This window comes from Dasypus novemcinctus, chromosome 19 (assembly GCF_030445035.2).
Source record: "Dasypus novemcinctus isolate mDasNov1 chromosome 19, mDasNov1.1.hap2, whole genome shotgun sequence".
Classification (NCBI taxonomy): Eukaryota; Metazoa; Chordata; class Mammalia; order Cingulata; family Dasypodidae; genus Dasypus; species Dasypus novemcinctus.
This window is the reverse complement of record NC_080691.1, coordinates 74,967,418-74,972,847: the sequence shown is the minus strand read 5'-3', so window position 1 is coordinate 74,972,847 and position 5,430 is coordinate 74,967,418. Positions and strand designations below refer to the sequence as shown.

General features: G+C 40.8%; 1 pseudogene; it reads right to left on the bottom strand.

Annotated features, from left to right (window-relative positions):
- Positions 1-773: 773 nt before the first annotated feature.
- Positions 774-5,102, bottom strand: LOC101411219 (myotubularin-related protein 10-like; annotated as a pseudogene).
- Positions 5,103-5,430: the final 328 nt, after the last annotated feature.

Here is a 5,430-nt window from a genome sequence, read left to right as displayed (position 1 = left end):
ATCAGCTCTTCATGGCACATGGGCTATCAGCACTCTGTGGCACATGAGCCAGCTTGCCTTCACAAGGAAGCCCTGGGATGCGAACCCAGGGTCTCCCATATAGTAGATGGGAGCCCAACTAATTGAGCCATAGCCACTTCCTTGCCTAGCACTTTAAAATTAGTCCTATGAAGTAAAAGCAAACTCATGATTTTAAAAAGTGATCTAAATTCCCAAAGAAGGTGATACAAAATAATAAAGTATGGCTTTGGAACACTGAACATAAAGCAGTTGATTCCCATTTGAGAGATCAAAACATTACCAGAAAACAAGAAAACCTACTAGCCTTTTGGGGGAGTTAGCAGTTGTTTATGGAAAAGTACTAAAAATTAACTTGCTCATTTCCTGCTGTCTGCTTGTCTGGGTTGCAAATCTGAGCAAGGATCATGTAACTGTTAGTAGGTCATAGGAAAAATGGATGCAGAAAAAAATAAATCTGGTAACAAGATCTGATAAGCTCTACCACAGTTAAAATAGGAGGATGTCTGCCTATAAATCATCTAAAAATGAATAGGACCCAATGGCAAAGTGGCATAAAAACCAAAGTTTATTCCTATCTAGAAAATATGAAGGAAGTATGACTCAGCAGGTTTTTAAATAGTCAAAATTTCAACTATTATTTTTCAACTATTATTCTACATATAAAATTATTAGAGCTTCAAATGCCTAAGTTAGTAATTACAATTTAGGGGGGAAAATTCGGCCTCCCTCAAAATGTTCGGAATATATTACAGTTAGTCCTCATTTGCTAGTGTGTCAATAGATAGACATTTTGATCCCACTTAAAAATTTGCTTACTGTGTTCCTAGAATGTATCATTTGCATATATTCCCTGCAAGAGAAAATGGAAATGCAGATAAGAGATACTCTGGAGTCCCCAAGGTCTTGCATGGTCTGCTGGTTCAGGATTACAGGCTGGTCTGCTTCAGTTCTGTGCTTCAGGCTGCAAAGGGCCACCCCTATGTTGCTGGAGCATCCTACCCATCAGGTAGACTTTATCCAGCAGCAAAGAGCCTGTGGAAGGCAGTGATGAAGCTACCAACTTTGATTCATGCTTTGGGAACCCAGTGGAACTGGCAGTCTCCACAGTTTTACACATGTTCCAGAGAGTCATGGCAGAAGAATACAGAACACCATGCAGGTAGACACTTGGAAAACCATTCCCTAAACTACTACTCCAAGCTGCCATCCTGGCTTTCCTTGTGCTGAAGAGGGTGTGGCTTCAATTTAATTGTAATTCTCCTTGGAAGCAGTTCTTTAAAAATAAGTCCCTTCTTAAAGGAGGACAGCTGTCCTCTTAGCATGGAGCTGTAGCCTTTCTTGTCCATTTAAAATATTTCACAGAGCCTTTCTGTATATAAGGCATGCTCTTCCCAACATAAAATGGGTTATGGAAAAGAGTGCAAACCTTTGCTGCTGAAGAGACCAGTTCCAAAAAGGAGAGAATTTTAAACCTTTTCATCACCCAATTGGATATTTTCTTTTATAGCAAACTCTTTTGCTTTACCCACTGGCAAGAACAGTTGAAAAGGAATCCACTTAAGAGTGAAATGTGGGTACTGTCAGTGCAGAATCACTAAGGAAGTTTCAGAGAACTTGAATACCACTGGATATTTTTCTAACAGTTGCCATGTGGCATCCAAGAACAGCAAAAATAAGGGAGACTCCATTTCCAGTCTCTTTAATTGATTACATCTATCCAGGAACTGATAGCCAGCCGTGAGCTACTCCTTCTGTATCTGACTCTGAAATACAGTAATTGTCCTAAAATAGGCTTCCAGCAGCACTTGAATAAGAGAAGCTATGCAACAACTCAAATCTTTTCCCTCCTCTTCTTGGAGGATTACAGAAAGATGTTTCTTTTCCAGTACATATACAAGTTCTACTGAATGGTTAAGGAATGACTTTACATATTCTAACCACTGAGTACTTTCCAATGAAGACAGGCATTTCTCTTCAACTTCTTCAAAAGGGTCATTAACACATGGTTGCTTAAGTTTTACAAACACCATCTGTATTTCTTGGATACTAGGCAAGGTCTTATTCAAATAAAATTTGAAAAATCACTTCTCTCTTGATGACTTTTAGTTACTACATTACAGAACTTTGATCAATTTTTCTGTTGCAACAAATCTTATATGAGGACCATTCTCACCAAGGAACAGCCATTAGGGTGGCTCCAGCACAGAAGAAACACCCTTCTTCCAACAAAAGAATTGGAAAACTTCAGGTCTCAGTCAGCTACAGAACTTGACACTACAAAGTATTCTGGAAGGGAAATCGATGTAATGTAACCCACATTCATGGGAAAAACTATCCACCCAGGAGCACCTAACCTCTTGATTTCTCTGCCCCAATCTGCATAGGTTTCAAACAGAGAAATTTTGGGTTCTTCCCACCACCATCTCTACCATCTCCTCCTCCACCTCTTGATGGGAACCATTTAGAGGTTTTTACATATATATATATATATATATATATATATAAATATATATATAGGAACATTTCTTTTTATTGTATTTTTGAAGATACATTGATCACAAAAGTGTTAAATTAAAACTTAAGAGTTTCCCACATACCCCACATGCCCCCACTCCTCTCACATCAACAACCTCCTTCATCATTGCATCACATCCATTGCATTTGGTGAATATATTTCAGAGCACTGCTGTATCACATAGATTATAGTTCACTTTGTAGTTTACACTCTCCCCTAGTACATTCAGTGGGTCATGGCAGGACATATAATGTCCATCATTTGCCCCTATAATATCATTTAGGACAGCTCCAAGTCCTGAAAAATCCCCCACATCACATCTCTTATTCCCTCTCCCTGCCCTCAGCAACTACCATGGCCTATTTCTTCACATCAACGCTACAATTTCTTCCATTACTAGTCACAATAATTTTATAGTAGAATAGCAGTAATTCCACTCTAATCCATGTTTTATCCCTCCATCCTGTGGACTCTGGTATTTTATTCCTCCATCCTGGGGACCCTGAGATGTAATGCCCATGCCACCTCTATATTGAGAGGTGGCTTGGATCCCACATGGTTGATGGATATGATTCTCTTGCCTGAAGTTGTAGGTGCTCTCGTTTTCTTGTTGTGATGGTTAACCATTTTCACCTCCCTGTTTGCATTTAGTTTTTTAGCTGAATTGGCATATTTTTGGCCAACATATTCAAATGGATTAGCTGCAAATCTGTTGGCTAGAAATAAGGAGCAATTGCAAAGCATACCATTTTTGCACTTTTGGGAACTGAATCATCAAAGTGAAATCTGACAATCCTGAAATCTCTGCAATAAATAATTAACAGTGTTGGATTAAATTTCAGTTTCTGCTTGGAACCTAGGATTTTCTGCTTCCTTTTATGGTCAATTTACAGTGACAAATTGCTTAATACATCTTAAAGGGACATTATTTCACCAGGAAGAAGGCTTTTATAATGGAATTTCTGTAATGGCTTTGGATCATCTGTATTAAAGGAAATTTTGAAGTTGCTGTATATCAGTTTTCTCACAAATAACATTGACTTGTGTCTGTCACAATGCATTTATGTACAAAATTAACTTCATTTACCATTTCTCCTGGCAAAAGGAATGGCTCCAGTTTTTTAATCCTTGCTTCTGAATTAAACATATCAATCTTGGGTGGCACCAGGAGATAGGATGTGAAGTTGGGTATGGGCAGCTTGTGGAAGAACCTGGTGCCACCACCTTTCAATGGGAGCCACCACTGTCCAGCAGCATTGCTGAACCTCCCAATTCCTCAGGGCTTAGATTTCCAGGTGCTGCACCAAGACACCATCTGTGGCAGGACCAGGTAAACTGACAGGTGGGGATAAGACTGATTGTCCATCAGAGAGGGGAGTAGCCAGGGCAGGGTCAGGCCTACATGGTGCCAGGGCCCATGCCTGGAAAGGGTCCAAGACCCTGCCCAAACACTTCTTATACAGGGCCAGTGGTCCGCTTCTCCTGAACTCTAACTGCTTGTGCATTTTGAAGGCTGAATTAGACTGAGAGCCTGACTTGCAAATATCTATTTTTTAATTTAATTTAATTTAATTAAAAAATTTTTTTCTCTCCCCTTCCCCCCCACCCTGCCCTGGTTGTCTGTTCTCTGTGTCTTTTTGCTGTGTCTTCTTCTTTGTCTGCTTCTGTTGTTGTCAGTGGCACGGGAATCTGTGTTTCTTTTTTGTTGCATCGTCTTGTGTCAGCTCTCTGTGTGGGCGGTACCATTCTTAGGCAGGCTGCACTTTATTTCACGCTGGGCAGCTCTCCTTAAGGGGTGCACTCCTTGCATGTGGGGCTCCCCTACATAGAGGACACCCCTACGTGTCAGGGCACTCCTTGCACGCATCATCACTGCACATGGGCCAGCTCCACATGGGTCAAGGAGGCCCAGGGTTTGAACTGTGGACCTCCCATGTGGTAGACAGATGCCCTAACCACTGGGCCAAGTCTGCTTCCCACAAATATCTATTAAATTAAGGGGCTTTATTGGTGCACAACTAGCAAATCTGATGCTGGTGTAACTTGCCCAAAGAGCCAGAACCCAGTTAGCATGATTAAAACCACAATTAATGGTACCTGGATGTGAAAGCTGCCAACAGTCCAAGGTTTTTCACAGAGAGGTAATGGATAAGGACTCTGTTGCAAATAGGTTTTATTTTACAGATTTATTTTATTATTTATTTCCCCCTCCCCCTTGTTTTTGCCCTTGCTGTATCTGTTCATTTTCCTTGTTTCTTTAGGAGGTTTTGGGAACTGAATGCAGGACCTCTGATATGGGAGGGAGGTACCTAATTACTTGAGCCACCTCTGTTCCCTGCTCTGTTGTGTCTCTCATTATATTTTATTTTTGTGTCTCTTCTTGCATCATCTTTTTGCATCAGCATGACATGCCTGCCCATTCTGTAAGCTTGCTGTCTTGCTCATCTTCTTTAGGAAGCAGTGGGCACATCTGCTCCCTGTTTTTGTCATTGTTGTTGTTATTTCTCTCACTATGGCTTTCTTCTTGTGTCCCTTTCTGCATCAGTTTATTACACCTGCCAGTCATTGCAGCTTTCTGTCTTCTTTAGGAGGCACCAGGAATTGAACCCAATCACCTGAGCCACATCCACTTTCCAGAAATAAGTTATAAATCATATGGCCTGGTTTGGGTGCACATTGCTAATAAAGTGTCACATTGGTAATTAAAACACTTGTGACTGAAGTTGGAAATCAAGCATTATCTTATAGTCAACCCTCTGAATTTATCCAATTCCTATGGGTCTTTTGCCTCAATTGTTGATTCAATTGGAGATAAGACAAGCAAGAAAGGTCTTTGGGGGAAGCAGACTTGGTCCAGTGGATAGGGCATCTGTCTACCACATGGGAGGTCTGTG